This window comes from Cherax quadricarinatus, chromosome 68 (assembly GCF_038502225.1).
Source record: "Cherax quadricarinatus isolate ZL_2023a chromosome 68, ASM3850222v1, whole genome shotgun sequence".
NCBI lineage: Eukaryota > Metazoa > Arthropoda > Malacostraca > Decapoda > Parastacidae > Cherax > Cherax quadricarinatus.
In genome coordinates this window covers 3,937,570-3,960,378 of record NC_091359.1, presented here as the reverse complement: position 1 = coordinate 3,960,378, position 22,809 = coordinate 3,937,570, and the positions used below count along the sequence as shown (strand labels likewise).

At 42.9% G+C, this 22,809-nt stretch overlaps 1 protein-coding gene across 1 annotated transcript in view; it reads left to right on the top strand.

Annotated features, from left to right (window-relative positions):
• Positions 1-593: 593 nt before the first annotated feature.
• The window catches only part of LOC128697832 (chondroitin sulfate N-acetylgalactosaminyltransferase 1), a 357,581-nt gene continuing 335,365 nt past the window's right edge, over positions 594-22,809 (top strand). The window contains exon 1 of the mRNA XM_053789765.2: positions 594-781. The gene's annotated coding sequence lies outside the window, so the exon portion shown is untranslated. The remainder of the gene's footprint in view (positions 782-22,809) is intronic.

The window sequence follows — 22,809 nt, the reverse complement described above, 5'->3', positions numbered from 1 at the left end:
TTTGGCGGGGGAACCACCGTATTTTGGCGGGGGAACCATCGTATTTTGGCGGGGGAACCACCGTATTTTGGCGGGGGAACCATCGTATTTTGGCGGGGGAACCATCGTATTTTGGCGGGGGAACCACCGTATTTTGGCGGTATAAACATCAATACATACATAACACAGGGAGATAAACTCCTAGTCTTAAACCAGTTACAAAATAAACCTTAACATCCACCTCCTCCTGCGAAAAAAAAAACCAGTACATATAGTTGTTAAAAAGTTGTATAGACTTTTATCCTAATTCGAGCACGGAGGTAAAATATAAAAATTCCTTGAATGAGACATAAATAGGACGGGAAAAACGGCACCCGGCACCTCCATAAAGCCAGGTCGAACTTGTGCACAAAACTCTTCCCAGATCACCACAGATTTCCCCTCATATACGAGCCTACACACCAGGGATGGACATTTTCCCGACACCAAAATGAGGATAGTCCTCCATTCCATAAGACAGATGTGAATATACTGGTGTTGTGTGGAAGTTAGAGGAGTAATTTCATTTCCAGGATCAAATTTTGCTTGTTGGGTGGAGTGGAGGCTGAGGCCAGCGGTGCTTAGCACTCAGTTACCTCTCAGCTGTGGTGGAGTGATGTTGTGCTGCGGCTCCCGTCAACCTCTCCTGCCTCTGACCTGAACTATCATCTTGTTGTGGAGGGTCACACGTATCACTTATCAGCTTCCTCGTTCATCTTGACTCCCTCTCACTTTCATCTGGTTGGATTCTCCCCATGATAAGGTGAGTATGAGTGCCATGGAGGTGTGCCAGGCGGTGGAGGCCTCTGCTATGGTTTATATCAACACTGACTGGGTTTTTTTTTTTTGTAAGATATGTAATGGTGGGAAAACTCTCATGTATGTACCGCATGCGGCTACACACGCGCTGCCGCACGCGGTTTCACGTACAGGGTCACACGAGGTCTCGCATACAGGGCCACACGAGGTCTCTAATACAGGGCCGCACGCGGGTCCTACATACAGGACCGCACGCGGGTCCTACATACAGGACCGCACGCGGGTCCTACATAGGCCGCACGCGGGTCCTACATACAGGGCCGCACGCGGGTCCTACATAGGCCGCACGCGGGTCCTACATACAGGGCCGCAGGCGGGTCCTACATAGGCCGCACGCGGGTCCTACGTACAGGGCCGCACGCGGGTCCTACATACAGGGCCGCACGCGGGTCCTACATACAGGACCGCACGCGGGTCCTACATACAGGGCCGCACGCGGGTCCTACATAGGGCCGCACGCGGGTCCTACATACAGGACCGCACGCGGGTCCTACATACAGGGCCGCACGCGGGTCCTACATACAGGGCCGCACGCGGGTCCTACATACAGGGCCGCACGCGGGTCCTACATACAGGGCCGCACGCGGGTCCTACATACAGGGCCGCACGCGGGTCCTACATACAGGGCCGCACGTGGGTCCTGCATACAGGACCGCACGCGGGTCCTACATACAGGGCCGTACGCGGGTCCTACATACAGGGCCGCACGCGGGTCTTACATACAGGGCCGCACGCGGGTCCTACATAGGGCCGCACGCGGGTCCTACATACAGGACCGCACGCGGGTCCTACATACAGGGCCGCACGCGGGTCCTACATACAGGGCCGCATGCGGGTCCTACATACAGGGCCGCACGCGGGTCCTACATACAGGGCCGCACGCTGGTCCTACATACAAGGCCGCACGCGGGTTCTACATACAGGGCCGCACGCGGGTCCTACATACAGGACCGCACGCGGGTCCTACATACAGGGCCGCACGCGGGTCCTACATACAGGACCGCACGCGGGTCCTACATACAGGGCCGCACGCGGGTCCTACATACAGGGCCGCACGCGGGTCCGACATACAGGGCCGCACGCGGGTCCGACATACAAGGTCGCACGCGGGTCTTACATGCAGGGCCGCACGCGGGTCCTACATATAGAGCCGCACGCGGGTCCTACATACAGGGCCGCACGCGGGTCTTGCATATAGGGCCGCACGATGGTCCGACATACAGGGCCGCACGAGGGTCCGACATACAGGGCCGCACGCTGGTCCTACATATAGGGCCGCACGCTGGTCCTACATACAGGGCCGCACGCGGGTCCCACATAGAGGGTCGCACGTGGGTCCTACATACAGGGCCGCACACGGGTCCTACATACAGGGCCCCATGAGGTCTCGCATACAGGGCCGCACGCGGGTCCTATATACAGGGCCCCATGAGGTCTCGCATACGGCCGCACGCGGGTCCTACATACAGGGCCGCATAGGGGTCCTACATGCAGGTCCGCACGAGGCCTCATACAGGGCCGCATTCGGGTCCTACATACAGGGCCGCACGCGGGTCCTACATACAGGGCCGCACGCGGGTCCCTCATACAGGGCCTCACGCTGGTCCTACAAACAGGTCCGCACGCGGGTCCTACATACAGGGCCGCACGCGGGTCCCACATACAGGGCCGCACGCGGGTCCCACATACAGGGCCGCACGCTGGTCCCACATACAGGGCCGCACGAGGTCACACATGCAGGTCCGCACGCGGGTCCCACATACAGGGCCGCACGAGGTCTCACATGCAGGGCCGCACGAGGTCACACATGCAGGGCCGCACGAGGTCTCACATACAGGGCCGCACGAGGTCTCACATACAGGGCCGCATGAGGTCTCACATACAGGGCCGCACGCGGGTCCCACATACAGGGCCGCACGCGGGTCCCACATACAGGGCGGCACGAGGTCACACATGCAGGGCCGCACGCGGGTCACATACAGGGCCGCACGAGGTCTCACATACAGGGCCGCATGAGGTCTCATACAGGGCCGCACGCGGGTCCTACATACAGGGCCGCACGAGGTCTCACATACAGGGCCGCACGCGGGTCCTACACACAGGGCCGCATGAGGTCTCACATACAGGGCCGCACGCGGGTCCTACATACAGGGTCGCACGCGGGTCTCACATACAGGGCCGCACGCGAGTCCTACATACAGGGCCGCACGAGGTCCCACATACAGGGCCGCACACAGGTCCTACATACAGGTATGCACGCGGTCCCACATACAGGGCCTGGAGTCTACTTGGAGGTTATTCCGGGGATCAACGCCCCCGCGGGCCGGTCCAGCCTCCCGGTGGATCAGGGCCTGATCAACCAGGCTGTTACTGTTGGCCGCACGCAGTCCAACGTACGAACCACAGCCCGGCTGATCCGGCACTGACTTGAGGTATCTGTCCAGCTCTCTCTTGAAGGCAGCCAGGGGCTTATTGGTAATTCCCCTTATGCTTGATGGGAGGCTGTTGAACAGTCTTGGGCCCCGGACACTTATGGTGTTTTCTCTTAATGCACCAATGGCGCCCCTACTTTTAATTGGGAGCATTTTGCATCGCCTGCCCAGTCTGTTACTTTCGTAGGGAGTGATTCCTGTGTGCAGATTTGGGACCATTCCTTCCTAGATTTTCCAAGTGTAGATTATGATACATCTCTCCTGCGTTCCAACGAGTACAAGGTCGCAGGAGGTCCCACATCAGGTTCGCACGCGCTCCCACATACAGGGCCGCGTGCAGCCCACATACAGGGCCGCATGCGGTCCCACATACAGGGCCGCATGCAGTCCAAATACAGGGCCGCATGCGGTCCCGTATACACTTTGACCCCCCTCTCAAAGGAGGTGTCCGTGAGGGGGGACGCCCTCTCTCCATCCAAGGAATCGGACCTGTGTTCCATTTCCTTGGATCGAACCTCATTGCCTCCCACTCCCCCCAAACGCTGTCTGACCCCGACGGGTTTAGCGCTTCCCCATGAATTAAGAACGCTACTCAACTCACGCAGACCTTTATACGCAAAATAAGCAATTCTACATATGCACAATAAGCAAATCTGTATTCACGTAAGCAGATTTTATATACGCACTCCTCTCAAGGGAGGTTCCTTGACGCTGGTGAGGGGCTCTTGATCTAGGGAATTGGATCTGTGCTCCGGTTCCCCGAATTGAGCCTGAATACCTTCCATCCCCCCCCCTACGTGCGCTGTATAATCCTACGGGTTTAGCGCTCCCTATTATTATAATTATAATATATACGCACTATAAATAGTTCTGTACATACGCTATAAGCAGATCTATATACGCACTATAAGCAGATCTATATACGCACTATAAGCAGATCTATATATGCGACGCACGCGGCTTCATATAGCCTTAGTAGTCTCATATACCTCACATATTTCTTAATATAGCCTCATCAGTCCATACCCGTACGCGGCAATATGTATCCACACTCGCATGAATACCTCTATACATTCATTAAAACAAAATTAAACCAATTTAGGAAAGGAAAAAGAGCCATAATTAATACCTAATTCTGGCGAGATTAAACCACGGGAGCGGTGATCCCCAGAGCACTTTTATTTTTGTGGGAGGCAACTTATCAACTAGCCTATTCTTTCAGCTGTAAGTGGTTCTTTGAGAGAAGCTTGATTGCTTTGAGCAGCGGCTTTCAAACTTTTTGAAGCCACTCGACTCTCTAATTAAAAAAAATACGTAATACCGAAGTCTTATAGTAAGTTTATTTAGGTACAGATATACATAAGTAGTTATCATACGTAGTGTAACGTGTAAGTTACCCAGGCTAACCCAAAAACGTCGGAAAATAAGTTACAGTATGTATAATAATTGTACTTACTATGTGTACCTGTGCCTAAATAAACTTTCTGATATTTAAAGTTTAACTGTAAGTTACGGTAGTGGCCAATCATGATTATAACCTTAAGCATTAAAACAACTTGGTATTCAACTGTGTGGGTCATCCTCGCATCAGCAAGGAAATTTAAGACTTCATATATAAATATAACGTCTGATTATCAATATACAGTACTTTAAGAGCAATTATAGCAGTCTTTTAATTAAGGCGAGAAATATATATGATCATACACTTGGAAAAATCTTCGAGGGGACTAATTCCAAATCTGCACACGGAAATCACTCCCTACTAAAGCAAAAGACTTTGCAGGCAGTGCAACATCCTCCTAGTGAAGAGCAGGGGTGCCATATGTATGCTGAAAAAAATCATAATTAGTGTCAAGAGACCAAAGACTGTTCAACTGCCTCCCAGCATACATAAGGGGGATTGCCAATAGACCCATTGGCTGTCTTGAAGAGGGAGCTGGACAGGCACTTAAAGTCAGTTCCCTACCAACCGGCCTGTGGTTCATACGTTGGTTTGTGTGCTGCCAGCAGTAACAGCCTGGTTGATCAGGGCCTGATCCACCGCGAGGCCTGGTCATGGACCGGGCCTCGGGGGTGGATCAGGAACATCCCCCAGGTAAGTACGGAAATTTAAGCATCTGTGGCGTGTCTTATTGATGATCTTCCTGTGTAGTCGAAAATTGTTGCAGACATTCTTACAGCCTAGCCCCAAAAAATGTTAATTGTTAATTATGTTCTTACAGATTAGAGCCAAAAATGTTAATTATATTCTTACAGCCTAGCGATAAATTTTACTGACGCTCTTCCAACCTAGCCAAATATGTTACGAACACTCTTACAGCTTAGCCCAAAAATCTTACTGATAACTTGTAGCCAAATCTTACTGGTGTTCTCAAAGACTACCCAAAAATCTTACTGGCGCTCTTGCAGCCCAGCCAAAAAAAAAAAAAAATATTGATTTTTCTCACATCATAACTAAAACTCTTACAGAGGGTCTTAAAAGCATGGTGAAATATTTTACGGACTCTATTATAGACCAGCCAAATATTTTATTGACGCTCTTATAATCCAGCCAAAAAGTTTTATAAATACGTTTGTTAAATTACGTGGAATGGTAGACAAGACATTTAAAAATCATTTTGCAGCATTATGACGGTCATAACGCTAGTGAAACAAGAGAACTAACCCGATAAATACTGGTGATGTAACCTGGTAAATCAGAGCAGCCAGTGTTGGACTATCAGTTGTATGTTTATGAGAGATGCTCCTGTTTCTTGATGTGTGACTGCAGCCCATGATCCTGGTGAAGGTCGCCCCTTGATCCAAGAAGGAACATGTGGTTGGCCCATGCTAGGTAGGTCAAACACACACCCACTCATTTACTCATCCAAATTGTATTTAAGGTTGTTCAGCTGCTTCCCAGCATACATAAGGGGAATTACTAATAGATCCCTAGCTGTTTTCAAGAGGGAGGTGGACAGGCACCTAAAGTAGTACCTGACCAGTCGGGCTGTGATTCGTACATCGGTTTGCGTGCGGCCAGCAGTAACAGTCCGGTTGATCAAGCCCTGATCCACCACGAGGCCTGGTCATGGACCGGGCTGCGGGGGCGTTGACCCCCGGAACACCCTCCAGGTATACTTCAGGTTAGGCTACCAGTGTTTGTTGCCTATGATGCAAAGTATATGGTGAGCGTCCCCGGGGATCAGCGTCATCCCATTCCCTCCGTGCCCGGTCCCAGACCAGGCTTACCGGTGTACCATGATCAACCAGGCTGCTACTGCTGGTCACACGCAGTTTAACTTATGAACCACAACCCGGTTGATCAGGAACTGATTTTAGGAACCCATCCAGTTCCCTCTTGAAGACAGGGTTCTGCTGATAATCCCTGGAAATTTGTTCCACTCATCTACATCTACAACTCTGCTGCCAAACCAGTACTTCCCAATATAATTTCTAAATCTAAATTTCTCGAACTTGAATCCATAACTGGGAATCTTGGTTTGCCGCCCTCTCCTTCCTTGGATCAAATCGCATCACCTTCCCAATCGCCAAACGGTGTTTGACCACCACCGAGTGTAGCAGTTTTTCATTAATATGATAGTAATGGTGTGTGGAGACAGCACAAATGTTGACTACTAGTTGTGGACAGTTGTAGGATATTTCAGCATTGACATTAACATAGTGAAAGTGTATCTCAGAGAGTCTTAATTAACCCAGACTTTTTTTTTTATTTTAACCTTTAATAAAATAAAAAAAACTATAAAATATTTCACGGATCTTTTATAACTTACAAAAGATCTCAGCAGGCTTCCGCGGAGCGCTAGCAAGCTACCATGGAACCCTAGCAAGTTTCCAGGGAATCCAAGCAAGGTTTACACGGAACCCTAGGGTAAATTCATAAACACCGTTGTTTAGAATCTGCTGTCACTTGTCTTAATACAGTTGTGTAGAACATAAGTACTTTCAATATCTTCAGAATTTGGCTAAATTTATTTTAGAACATAAGGACACAGCCATCAAGTGGCGTCGTTACCCATTTTGTTCACCCCGCCTACACTACAACTGACCATGCAGTTATTTCACGGTATTTTTGCGTTTAGTGTATTGACAAAACCTCTGGGTGGCGAAATGTTTCTATAATGAATAAAGACTAGTGCGCTGTAAATTACTTGAACGAGAGTATTACATCCGGCAGCGGGGAATACACCAGAATCTCTTTAATTTGCTGGAAACTACATGCTCGTTGCCAGTCACAGTTTTATATCTGATGCTGACTTCTCCCTTGTCTAACTAGCCAACCCGGCTTCATGGTCACGAGCCAAGTTACTGGTGATGAAACGTTAAAAATTGGGCGTGCGTAGCAAATCAAATACTTTTTTGAAGGACGTTTGAGATCTAGGTGGAAGCCGTGCATAGGTAGGACTTACAACCACCATATATAAATATGCAGAAAAAAAAGGCCATCGTGGAGTTATGATAAAGTGTAGAGGACACTTGTCAATGATTTGAGGAAACCCACATGGAGACGTGCAGAAAGATACCCCAAGAAAAATGTCACTTTGATTTTATTTTGCTCTTCTAGGTAATTTACACTGTATATGGTAATTGTACTTACGTTAATCTGTGCCTAAATAAACTTACTTATATTTTGATCTCTGAGATGTCAGACGAAGATCGTAATATGCAGTCTCTGTCCACACTGTTTTTGTCTTCATGTAGGTTTCTTAGGTTCATAAATATACAGCGTTAGAGATGATTCTCTCTTCAAGAGGAAGGGGGTGCCTTGATGTTTGTGAAGGATTTTTGATCCAAGGAATTGAAGTTATCACCCCTTTCCCTGGATCAAGCAATTACCTCTCATTCTATGATCGACATGACTAGAACTTCCTCATCAACATAATAATAATTTAGCAAATTATTACTAGCTTTTGAGTGATGTGGAAAAGCTGAAATATTTCAACTTACGATGTAATATTTATTTTTTACTATGTGGACTGGTAAGCCAGGGGAAGGTCTTCAAATGACCAAAATCTCCACCGAGCGAGTCATTTTATGACCAACACCCACGTCAGATGTTTTCCCTATTTCTCCTGACAAACAAAATACCACCGTTAAACAGTACATAAACCTGTGGGTTATGTCAGGCTATTTTTTTTAATGGCAGTAAATGAAGGACCCCATGAAAATAAGTAACTGTCTGACTTTTTTACTGGTTATCCTTGATAGTTTATGATAATTGTACTTCTTGTGTACCTGTGCGTAAATAAAATTACAAGAAACTACAGAAATATTCCAGAACGAAGCGTATCGTCCTCTCTGAGGCTGCCTCTAAACAAAGTGCCTAATATATGAAAAATACTTTTTATTTATCAGTTCGACATTGTTTTAGCATAAAGCCGGCAAGCGACTTGTGCCGCATGCTGTTATAACAGAGTGCATTAGTATGCGTAAAACCCTTCACAAATACATTAGTCCTCTTAAATCAGTCATTGCCTGTGCGGCAAAATTCAGTTAGGCTATAATTCGTTTATAATTAATAATTTAAAATGCCTGCAGTGTTGGCGTATTATATTTTCCGGCCTGTGCACTTGTCCTTCCCTGATATATATATATATATATATATATATATATATATATATATATATATATATATATATATATATATATATATATATATATATATATGTATGTATGTATGGGAAGTACAATGCCTGCGCTTTAAAGGAGGGGTTTGGGATATTGGCAGTTTGGAGGGATATGTTGTGTATCTTTATACGTATATACTTCTAAACTGATGTATTCTGAACACCTCTGCAAAAACAGCGATTATGTGTGAGTGAGGTGAAAGTGTTGAATGATGAAAGTATTTTTCTTTTTGGGGATTTTCTTTCTTTTTTGGGTCACCCTGCCTCGGTGGGAGACGGCCGACTTGTTAAATGTTGCAGTTTAAAAACTGTAGTGTAAAGCACCCTTCTGGCAAGACAGTGATGTATCGTAAGGGTTCTTGAATGGAGATATCACAGGTTGAAAGTAGACACACTTGTAGGATGGTAGATATATTGTCAGACTGAGATGGGAGATGGAGCCCGGTGCCAAGCCTGTTCACGTCTTGTAGGTCTGCCGCCGAGTGAGAGCGGGACAAAGGGATCACTGCCCATGTGTATGCCCATGACGTCATACCAAGCTACAGGCCTACGAGGGATCTCGTGTCTAAAGCACATGGATGATACTAATATGCTATGCTATATAATACAGGGAATACAGGGATCAGCAACTATGCTGACAGCTCGGTCATGTTACGTATGTCGTCCCGACATACACTACTATCTATAGGCTGAACAGGCAGGCGGATCTGGGCTGATTCTATACAATAACAAATTCATATATAACTTAGAACTAATGGATGGTACAACATGATTTTGACGTAATGGGTGTTAACGTAATCATTACAAACTATAAGAACAATTCATTATACAATATGGATGGAATTGATCGATCGATCTGTATTCATGCACTCTACGGATTCTGAGGAAGAATAATTATATACAAAGAAGTGTTTAACAGAAAGGCAGATTCGGTGCACACAAATCTAGACTGTTAATTCTCAGAATACGGAGGGAACGTGAACACGAAAATTTCTGACAAACTGATCAGCTAATAATAAAACACACAGTTGACAAATTCATTCATCTCGGACATCTAATTATGCAGGCTGTTTACACTTAAACCCAATTCTGCGAGGGTAAGGTTTACGTATGCAGAATGGTTATCATCTCTGGGAGGGTCGAATTCCTCTGCAATGGCTAACACATGCCTTGACTGAGAGATCTGAACGAGTATCTACAAAAGATACAACTACAATCACTAGTGACTGTGGAATTACTAACTCGTCTGCTAGGAGTACTCAACTCGACTATTCGATACAGTAATTCTTGGCTCATTACAAAGTCACTAATGGGTACTGGTGGCTTCACAGTAAGAATAAGCTCTTCCTGGAGCAGGAATCGAATCACACCAGAACACAAGGGATCGGTTCTTTGGGCATTTTTGACATCCTCGACAGTAAATGGAGGATCTGCAGTAACTACACTAACGTGTCGCGATAAAGCATCTGCGACTACATTTGACTTGCCAGGTAAATTTTCAAAAGTGGGATTGAACTCTTGGATAGTCAAGGTCCATCTGGCTAACCTTCCAGTAGGCTGTTTGTTCTGGAATAAAGGTAACAGTTCTTCCTTACTGGAGGAAAGAACAAACTCGGTGGAGTGGATGACTCCCCCCGGTTGAAAAAATTAACGCTATAACAGGCAATATGAGCAAGGGAGAACGAATCTACTATCTCAACTGCAAGCACAGGAGAAAGAAATGAACACGGTGAACAATGCTGATATTCAATCTGAGTCGCACACAGTGACACGAGGTATCAGCTATAAAGAAACTACACTTACAAACGTTAACATGTGAAAGTTACTCGAGAAATAACTTCTTACAATGCACTGATTACTGTCAACTAGGATGGGATCACCATCTGAAACACAAGGAACAACAACAGACACTCTAGTGAGAACACTTGCTGTAACAGAGACGTCTTTCTGCAGACAGCATGTCACATCAACAAGAGATGGCATTACTAGTTGCAAGTAATCGTTTTCTGACAAGGCATCCCCTGTGGCGAAACTACTACTCGAACTAGCAGTCATTGCAGGGATAGGCTGTGCACTCAAGGCAGTCTGAGTGTCCCCGGACACTTGAGGCAACGGAACACTATCCTGCAAGTCTGAAGGTATAGGTGGAACACAGATGGGAGTGACAGAATTACTAGTGCCTGACCGCTCGGCTACGTTAATAAGTAATTCACGGATCTATAGGAACTTAATCTGAACTTCACATTTCGCAGCACTTTAACAAATCTCAGATACAAGCTGTGAGAACAAACACATTGCTCAAGGGCTAGGTATTGTCTTTCAGTCAGTAAGGGAATGTTGGTACTGTGGACTGATTCATATTGACTTTGACTGGAATGATACACTAAGTGAACGTTCAAAAGTGACTGGGACATCTTCTCAGTGAAAATACTGAAGGGCATAAGTCAAGAAAAATGGAGAGAATGACACAGTAAGCTTAAATGGAAAAAATGCTTAACTATTCTGCATAAGTAATTAAAAATTGACAAGTTACACAGTAAGCAAGGAACTCACACAAGAAAAAAAAATATGCAACTTAACAAACACTGAAAATCAAGAGAACTTGTACTTGCTCAAATCTAATATGCTCAATTTTTACTTTAAATTGAATAAATGGCACAGTGAGTTATCTTTACTTTCAATGCAACAAGGAAATACACAATAAAATGATAAAATGGACTCAATAAACTTGTGCAAAAATTGAAACAAACACACAATTCACTGAAATAAAAATTAAAATGACAGACAGAATAAAATACTATGCACAGAACAGAGCATAAGAAACTGCACTGTAATAAACTGTATTGCACAACACTGCATAAAATTGTCTGCAAGAAAAACTTTAATAGCAACACAATATTTGCACAAGAATTATTGCAAAATGAGTCTATGTGCAATAATAAAAAATTATAACACACAAGAAAAGAAATATATCAAGGAATGAACACTTTAACTCTTAACTGCACTTAAACAATACTTAACAAGCAAAAGAACAATTTACTTTAAAAGGAGAACTTAAAAATTGCACTAAGAGTGAATTTGTTCAATAAAACATGAAAAATAATAGGTGCTAAAACACACAACAAAAAGAAATACAACACTTACAGTGATGCAGAACACAAAACATCAACATAAACTCAGTACTAGAATTTTCTTGCAATGAAACTTGATGTTTTTTAAAAAATTTTGTAAACAGATTTCTTGCTGGAGCTTTAAAAATGGCACTATTGTCTGTGGAAATAAGACAAATTAAACACTGGCTGAATGGAAAAATATGAACACAAGAATGTTCAACACACAGGGAACAAACAAAAATACACAATTGCTAGGAAGAAAAAAAAATAACAGACAACACTGAGTTGTGATGCAGAATATGAGGTGAAAAATTTACTGAGTTAATACACTGGAATTCTGAAGTTTAAACACAAGTTCTATACTGCTCATATGTTGCACACACAACAAAGGAAACACTAAGTACTTACTTCAAGTGTGTAAAAAAAAGAAACACAACACAACAGATATAAAATAATACACGAAAATTAACACTGAATTAAGGAGATTAAAAGAAATTAATAGAATCAGTACATGATAAACACTGAGTCTGATCAAGAGTCACTGAATGTCACTAAGAGATAAATTCACTGGGAACACAAAAGAAATGTCTCAACACTCGCAAATGTCTCTAAAAAAAAATATTATAGCTGTAACACTTGAAAAAATGAGATTGATGGATTGTTTTTATCGTCTTGTGCTGTCCTCTGCACAGATGATCGTAGAATTGCGCTTAAATCGGCGAGAGACAACACATAGGAGGCTTTTAAAGATGGCGCGCCACTCTCTAGCTCTTGACCCCCTATGTGGTCCTTAAAATATGGTGCTACAACCCTTAGCAGAGCACCAAAACACTGATGAGGTAGGTGAGTTGTAATGGCCGACTGTAGCTGGGTTTGTGGGTAATGGCTGAGCGAGGCGTCTGGGACCGGCAATGGTGCGACACACGTGATCGTGAGTGGCTGGGCTTATGGGTTGAACGTCGTAAGCCTCACTGAGAAAACCCACACTGCCGCGAAGATAATTCTAAGCCGGCTGGCTTAGAAGAAACCCACGAAATACTACAACACCACAAGGATGACAAGGAGCACTCAGAATGCTTGGAACTTGAATCACAAGCGATGAAGACTAGTCACGTGGCTTGCCTGAGTACTGGGGTAAGACACCTGGGTTGGTTGCTAGCTGGCTTATCTTAACCCTTCACACAGAATAGCTTGATAACTTCACACGATGAGCACAGCAGGGGTGGAAGCTGGCTTGGCAGGCAAAATAATTGGAAGGAGTAGGCTAGGCTGGACTGGACTCGGGTGTTCTGACTCCCCCACCACAGACTGGAAGCTGGCTTATTTTGCAAACTCGGGTCAACCCCTCGGGAGTAATGCAAAAAAGCAGGAAACACTAATACAAAGAGACTGACCAGTGAATAATGTAGAAGCTGGTAGAGTAGCTGGCTTGAGGTAGCTGGCTGGGGTGAACCTCGGTAGCCGGTAGGCCTACTGGTCACACGAAATGGCCGTCTTGCTGGTCGACAATTTTATCTCCAGAAATCGCTGTAATCGTCAGAATTACAGGCTCACCGCTGTCACCATTTATCGTAAGGGTTCTTGAATGGAGATATCACAGGTTGAAAGTAGACACACTTGTAGGATGGTAGATATATTGTCAGACTGAGATGGGAGATGGAGCCCGGTGCCAAGCCTGTTCACGTCTTGTAGGTCTGCCGCCGAGTGAGAGCGGGACAAAGGGATCACTGCCCATGTGTATGCCCATGACGTCATACCAAGCTACAGGCCTACGAGGGATCTCGTGTCTAAAGCACATGGATGATACTAATATGCTATGCTATATAATACAGGGAATACAGGGATCAGCAACTATGCTGACAGATGGAGTGAATGATGGTGAAAGTTTTTCTTTTTCGGGCCACCCTGCCTTGGTGGGAATCGGCCGGTGTGATAATAAAATAATAAATAAAATATATATATATATATATATATATATATATATATATATATATATATATATATATATATATATATATATATATATATATATATATATATATATATATGCAAAACAACCACTCTGAAAGAATAGAGAAATTCCAAGCGCTTTCGTGACTACTCACATTATCCTTGATAATGTGTGTAGTCACGAAAGCGCTTGGAATTTCTCTATTCTTTCAGAGTGGTTGTTTTGCATATTCTGAAATCACCTGTTTACTGTGATCTTATTGCATATATATATATATATATATATATATATATATATATATATATATATATATATATATATAATTAAAACTTCAGGTGAGTTTATAGCTGCATGAAAGACGGATAAATAGTTTTGTCATAAAATAAGGTTGTGCCTCAACCTGGTGTGACGGAGGCAATGGAGCCTCGTTGTGCTCCATGTAGAGTCTAATGGATTCCTGTGATGCCTCGTAAAACAGGTTAGTTACCTGATAGCTCCACCAGATACCGCTACCGTCTGGTTTACACTTTCATAACGCTCACGGAGATTTTTTTTTGTGATTTTTGGGAGGTAAATTTAAATTTGAAAAGTCATAATGCCGTGGCTGGAACAAATAATGATAAAAACAGTATTTAGGAGAGGAGCCTTATTGCGACGTTTCGGTCCACCCTGGACCATCGTCAAGTCACAACTGATTTGATTATCATTCATAACGGACCGAAACGTCGCGATTAGGTTTATATCCTAAATTAGGTTTAGGTTCGTCAGGAAACAGGACAGTTTGGGTTTTTCGTGAACTTAAAGTTTTGGTTCCCCTCTGCTCCCAACCCAAAGGAAAACGGAAAATATGTATAGCTGTATAAATTCTCCCTTTAAGCTGAGGGGCTCTTGATCAAAGGAATTGAAACTAACCTCGTTTCCCAGGCGCTGTGTGATGGGTCTGAGCCATTTGATAATCTGTTGATGGTCAGACATGTGCTGGTCTAGCAGAGCTGGACTTAAACTACACTGTTTAATAGAACTACTACTACTACTACTACTACTACTACTACTACTACTACTACTACTACTACTACTACTACTACTACTAATAATAATAATAATAATAATAATAATTAGGCTTTCTCTTTTGCTTTCTTTGGTGTTTATATTGCCTACACAAAGCATTTTAAGATAATATTCGTGTCCTCGCAGTTCGTTAAGTATAGATTGTTCTTCAGCCTATTTAAACTATAAAAAAAAGGCCAGAGAGCTTTTAACGTTATTAGAGACCATAAAAAGCCGAGCACCACTTTATCAAGCTGGGAAGCTGTTGCTTGTGCTGCTTAACCTGCTGCATCTATTTAGTAGTAAAGCTGCCAAGCTTTTAACCAGGGATGTGGGCACGCAGCCCCCCCCCTCTCTCTCCATACGTGAAAAATGTGCCAATTTTTATGTCGCTAATTTTCGCCTTGCTGTCGGGTGCGTCACGTCCCGTTTTTTTTTTAATTAGCTTATTTGTGATAAGTATACGTTATATATATATATATATATATATATATATATATATATATATATATATATATATATATATATATATATATATATATATTTATTTATTTATTTATTTATGTAAGTTTATGTAACCTGGCCTAAAATAGCCACAAAATTCGTACACTGGGAGAATCAGTGCCTCCTTATAAGGATAGTTTTTTCCAAGATTGATTACTACCGCGGCTTCCTCCCCCCCTTTCCCCCCCCTTTTTTTTTCCTCTATCTTGACTGCCCAGTGGGGAAAGGAGGGTAACCTAGTTTTTTGACGTTTTGCTAAGGCATTTTTTTTCAACGTTTCCCGTTTTTCTAAGAATCGTTTTTTCTTTTAGTTAGTTCATTTTAGTTAGGATAGATTACATAAAACTATGAAACATATATATAAGCAAATAATCGCATACATCTAGGTTTTTCTCCTTTTTCTAAATAGCTCTTGTTCTTTTTTTATTTCTTCTATTGTCCATGGGGAAGTGGAAAAGAATCTTTCCTCCGTAAGCCATGCGTGTCGTATGAGGCGACTAAAATGCCGGGAGCAATGGGCTAGTAACCCCTTCTCTTGTATACAATTACTAAAAAAGAGAAGAAGAAAAACTTTATAAAACTGGGTTGCTTAAATGTGCGTGGATGCAGTGCGGATGACAAGAAACAGATGATTGCTGATGTTATGAATGAAAAGAAGTTGGATGTCCTGGCCCTAAGCGAAACAAAGCTGAAGGGGGTAGGAGAGTTTCAGTGGGGGGAAATAAATGGGATTAAATCTGGAGTATCTGAGAGAGTTAGAGCAAAGGAAGGGGTAGCAGTAATGTTAAATGATCAGTTATGGAAGGAGAAAAGAGAATATGAATGTGTAAATTCAAGAATTATGTGGATTAAAGTAAAGGTTGGATGCGAGAAGTGGGTCATAATAAGCGTGTATGCACCTGGAGAAGAGAGGAATGCAGAGGAGAGAGAGAGATTTTGGGAGATGTTAAGTGAATGTATAGGAGCCTTTGAACCAAGTGAGAGAGTAATTGTGGTAGGGGACTTGAATGCTAAAGTAGGAGAAACTTTTAGAGAGGGTGTGGTAGGTAAGTTTGGGGTGCCAGGTGTAAATGATAATGGGAGCCCTTTGATTGAACTTTGTATAGAAAGGGGTTTAGTTATAGGTAATACATATTTTAAGAAAAAGAGGATAAATAAGTATACACGATATGATGTAGGGCGAAATGACTGTAGTTTGTTGGATTATGTATTGGTAGATAAAAGACTGTTGAGTAGACTTCAGGATGTACATGTTTATAGAGGGGCCACAGATATATCAGATCACTTTCTAGTTGTAGCTACACTGAGAGTAAAAGGTAGATGGGATACAAGGAGAATAGAAGCATCAGGGAAGAGAGAGGTGAAGGTTTATAAACTAAAAGAGGAGGCAGTTAGGGTAAGATATAAACAGCTATTGGAGGATAGATGGGCTAATGAGAGCATAGGCAATGGGGTCGAAGAGGTATGGGGTAGGTTTAAAAATGTAGTGTTAGAGTGTTCAGCAGAAGTTTGTGGATACAGGAAAGTGGGTGCGGGAGGGAAGAGGAGCGATTGGTGGAATGATGATGTAAAGAGAGTAGTAAGGGAGAAAAAGTTAGCATATGAGAAGTTTTTACAAAGTAGAAGTGATGCAAGGAGGGAAGAGTATATGGAGAAAAAGAGAGAAGTTAAGAGAGTGGTGAAGCAATGTAAAAAGAGAGCAAATGAGAGAGTGGGTGAGATGTTATCAACAAATTTTGTTGAAAATAAGAAAAAGTTTTGGAGTGAGATTAACAAGTTAAGAAAGCCTAGAGAACAAATGGATTTGTCAGTTAAAAATAGGAGAGGAGAGTTATTAAATGGAGAGTTAGAGGTATTGGGAAGATGGAAGGAATATTTTGAGGAATTGTTAAATGTTGATGAAGATAGGGAAGCTGTGATTTCGTGTATAGGGCAAGGAGGAATAACATCTTGTAGGAGTGAGGAAGAGCCAGTTGTGAGTGTGGGGGAAGTTCGTGAGGCAGTAGGTAAAATGAAAGGGGGTAAGGCAGCCGGGATTGATGGGATAAAGATAGAAATGTTAAAAGCAGGTGGGGATATAGTTTTGGAGTGGTTGGTGCAATTATTTAATAAATGTATGGAAGAGGGTAAGGTACCTAGGGATTGGCAGAGAGCATGCATAGTTCCTTTGTACAAAGGCAAAGGGGATAAAAGAGAGTGCAAAAATTATAGGGGGATAAGTCTGTTGAGTGTACCTGGTAAAGTGTATGGTAGAGTTATAATTGAAAGAATTAAGAGTAAGACGGAGAATAGGATAGCAGATGAACAAGGAGGCTTTAGGAAAGGTAGGGGGTGTGTGGACCAGGTGTTTACAGTGAAACATATAAGTGAACAGTATTTAGATAAGGCTAAAGAGGTCTTTGTGGCATTTATGGATTTGGAAAAGGCGTATGACAGGGTGGATAGGGGGGCAATGTGGCAGATGTTGCAAGTGTATGGTGTAGGAGGTAGGTTACTGAAAGCAGTGAAGAGTTTTTACGAGGATACTGAGGCTCAAGTTAGAGTATGTAGGAAAGAGGGAAATTTTTTCCCAGTAAAAGTAGGCCTTAGACAAGGATGTGTGATGTCACCGTGGTTGTTTAATATATTTATAGATGGGGTTGTAAGAGAAGTAAATGCGAGGGTCTTGGCAAGAGGCGTGGAGTTAAAAGATAAAGAATCACACACAAAGTGGGAGTTGTCACAGCTGCTCTTTGCTGATGACACTGTGCTCTTGGGAGATTCTGAAGAGAAGTTGCAGAGATTGGTGGATGAATTTGGTAGGGTGTGCAAAAGAAGAAAATTAAAGGTGAATACAGGAAAGAGTAAGGTTATGAGGATAACAAAAAGATTAGGTGATGAAAGATTGAATATCAGATTGGAGGGAGAGAGTATGGAGGAGGTGAACGTATTCAGATATTTGGGAGTGGACGTGTCAGCGGATGGGTCTATGAAAGATGAGGTGAATCATAGAATTGATGAGGGAAAAAGAGTGAGTGGTGCACTTAGGAGTCTGTGGAGACAAAGAACTTTGTCCTTGGAGGCAAAGAGGGGAATGTATGAGAGTATAGTTTTACCAACGCTCTTATATGGGTGTGAAGCGTGGGTGATGAATGTTGCAGCGAGGAGAAGGCTGGAGGCAGTGGAGATGTCATGTCTGAGGGCAATGTGTGGTGTGAATATAATGCAGAGAATTCGTAGTTTGGAAGTTAGGAGGAGGTGCGGGATTACCAAAACTGTTGTCCAGAGGGCTGAGGAAGGGTTGTTGAGGTGGTTCGGACATGTAGAGAGAATGGAGCGAAACAGAATGACTTCAAGAGTGTATCAGTCTGTAGTGGAAGGAAGGCGGGGTAGGGGTCGGCCTAGGAAGGGTTGGAGGGAGGGGGTAAAGGAGGTTTTGTGTGCGAGGGGCTTGGACTTCCAGCAGGCATGCGTGAGCGTGTTTGATAGGAGTGAATGGAGACAAATGGTTTTTAATACTTGACGTGCTGTTGGAGTGTGAGCAAAGTAACATTTATGAAGGGATTCAGGGAAACCGGCAGGCCGGACTTGAGTCCTGGAGATGGGAAGTACAGTGCCTGCACTCTGAAGGAGGGGTGTTAATGTTGCAGTTTAAAAACTGTAGTGTAAAGCACCCTTCTGGCAAGACAGTGATGGAGTGAATGATGGTGAAAGTTTTTCTTTTTCGGGCCACCCTGCCTTGGTGGGAATCGGCCGGTGTGATAATAAAAAAAATAAAAAAATAATCGCAGACAGGCGATCTTAATAATGCAGGACAAGCCACGATGGGTGGAAATCTTTAGCTCAAGTACTTTCACATTTCTCAGTGCGTCATCAGGAGCTATGCATAGTTGCAAATCAACAATTGAAGGAGTGATGGGAAGTTTTTCTCAGAGTAGTGCAGTGCGGGTTGACACCTGCCGCAGCCTCTCTGAATGTTTCAGAGGCTGCGGCAGGTGTCAACCCGCACTACACTACTCTGTGGAAAACCTCTTCTCAGTCCTTTAGTTGTTGTCTTGCAACTTTGCGTAGCTCCTGATGACGCACTGAGAAATGTGAAAGTACTTGAGCTAAAGATTTCCACCCCCCCCCGTGGCTTGTCTTGCATATATATATATATATATATATATATATATATATATATATATATATATATATATATATATATATATATATATATATATATATATATATATATATACCACAAATATCCAAATTAGAAAAAAGGCCGCGGTACTTCTGGCAGTGCGGTGGCCGAGGAAAAATAGGAAGCGTTCATATTTGAGAATGTGCTGCAGGTTTATATACCCAGAGATGTATACAGCTCCGGGTATATACGTTAAATTTGTTTTGACCCCTATTGAAGATGTTCTTGAAGGTGTTGTGTTGGAATTGTGGTCATTGACCCTAAACTTAACAGGGTAGCCTAGCTGTTTCAAAGTGAAAATATATTCACACGAAAGTTGTAGAACGAGCTTTTGTTGGGAGATCGTTTCTGTGTAGAACTTTTGTTAGGAGAACGTTTCTGTATAGAGCTTTCATTTGGAGAACGTTTCTGTGTAGAGCTTTCATTTGGAGAACGTTTCCGTGTAGAGCTTTTATTGGGAGAATGTGTCTGTGTAGAGCTTTCATTGGAAGAACGTTTCTGTGTAGAGCTTTTGTTAGGAGAACGTTTCTGTATAGAGATTTCATTTGGAGAACGTTTCCGTGTAGAGCTTTTATTGGGAGAATGTGTCTGTGTAGAGCTTTCATTGGAAGAACGTTTCTGTGTAGAGCTTTCATTTCGAAGAACGTGTCTGTGTAGAGCTTTATTATAACGATAAAGCTCTACAAAATAAAGGGTCGTTCTACAACGTTGCTTTGTATTCATACGCCAGGACAATATTGTATTACATTCGATATATACATGCACATATATGAATAGATTTGTATTTTTTCCTTGACTGTTGTATTTGATCATGTTAGGAATAAATTGGATAGCTAACCTTGCCTATATTTATTTTTGGTGCACTGGAAAAAATTATACATTATTCTATACACCTTTTTCCTGTTAAAATCTTGGTAAAGTTTTTTTTTTGTTAAAATCTTGATAAACCTCTTGTTAAAATTTTGGTAAACCTCTCGTTAAAATCTTGGTAAACCTCTTGTTAAAATTTTGTACACCTCTGTTAAAATTTTGGTAAACCTCTTGTTAAAATCTTGGTAAACCTCTCGTTAAAATCTTGGTAAACCTCTCGTTAAAATCTTGGTAAACCTCTTGTTAAAATCTTGGTAAACCTCTTGTAAACCTTTTTTTTATTCAGAAGAGTATTTTGTATGTCGTAAATCGTAATTATATCCTGTTTTATTTTTCGTTTTTCAGGTCCCATGAGGCCTGACTCACCCTCGTAGATTGTTTCGCTCAATTGTTTGAATACATTTAGTTGTCACCACAGTGATGTCATTTGTGGTGAGGGTGTTACTGGTGGCGGTTGTGATGGGTATAATGTTGGCGCGCGAAATGTGGTTCACTTTCGGTGGGTACACTAATGCTGGCGCGCGAAACATGGTTCAGTTTTGGCGGGTACACTAATGCTGGCGCGCGAAACATGTTCAGTTTTGGCGGGTACAGTAATGTTGGCGCACGAAACATGGTTCAATTTCGGCGGGTACAATAGTGTTGGCTCGCAAACACTGCCTTTATTAATCTTCCCTCCTGTTGTGACACTTCCGCTATATTGCCCTTCCAAAAACACCTATATTTTGCTCATGTATATTGAGTACGCATGCATATTGTTTACCCAGTATATTAACATACGTACTTTTATACCTTGCTCAGATAAATTTTTAATGCAACATCTCTATAAATATACCTAATCCAGAATTACTCCTGTTAACCCTTTGGGGGACTTAGTTCTTAGGGCTTTTGTGTATCTATAGATATACAAAAGATACACAGGATGGATGTAGGGGTGTACAATAAACTAGCCACTTCTGTGGCAAAATCTAATATATAAATTTACCTGAGAAGAATACAGCAGTGCCCTAGTCAGTGTGATATATACCCACTCTTTCGAAAAATAATCAGGAAAAAAATTATGTTTTTGTCAATATTTAAGTATACTCAAGGGTTGAGTTTTCCTTTCTTCCTCAGAGGTTTTTCGTTAATATCTTAAGAATGCCTGTTCCAGTTGTCTTCAAGTTTCAGTTCTGGTTTATCGTAATTAGGGAAAGGTTCATTGAATTGTTGGCCATTGTAGGCGCCCTCTGATTAGTTTTACATAGGCTATTCCAGTTATTTTTTTTTTAATGAGCTTAGTAACTATACAAAATTCCTTCTGATAGGCTTCAAACTTTCAAGACTGGTGTATCTTACTGTAAGAAGGTTGTATAAACATGTGCATGTGTATACATACACACAGGCATGCATTCACTCATGCATGTGCGATAAGGCTCTTGGAGCAGGGAGAGAGTGGACCTAGTAGCGATCAGCGAAGAGGCGGGGCCAGGAGCTGTGACTCGACCCCCGCAACCACAAATACGTGCGCAAACATGCGTGCATACATGAATACATATGCGCAAGCAAACGTACACACAAGCATACATGCGCTCATTTATGCATACATATGCACATAGATAATAGTGACCATGGAAAACAAAGATGAGAGTCTGTGGTCTTCCAGGAAAGTAGAACGGCAAATAGGAGGAGCAAGAGTATTGAAAAAGATAGACATCCCGGGAGACAGAGAACGGAGAAATGGGAAGGACCAGGAATAGCTGAATACGAACACGAAGGGAAGCAGAGAGGCATTTCCAGGATGACATCGTATCAAGAGGGTTACGAAGGATCCCAACGTATTCCCGAGTTTCATAAGGCAGCCCCCCTCTCTCTCTCTCTCTCTCTCTCTCTCTCTCTCTCTCTCTCTCTCTCTCTCTCTCTCTCTCTCTCTCTCTCTCTCTCTCTCTCTCTCTCTCTCTCTCTCTCTCTCTCTCTCTCTCTCTCTCTCTCTCTCTCTCTCTCTCTCTCTCTCACTCACACACACACACACACACACACACACACACACACACACACACACACACACACACACACACACACACACACACACACACACACACACACAACGAGTAATGAACGTTCACCTTTGAGCATTTCCTGAGTTTTTTTTCGGATACTTCATTGTCAAACGTATTTATGGACGTATTAACAGTTTATCGGAGAGATACGTGAGTACAAGGAAGCTAGATTAAATGAAAAAAAAAATCTACAAACAATGGAGGAATAAATGTAGAAAGTACCG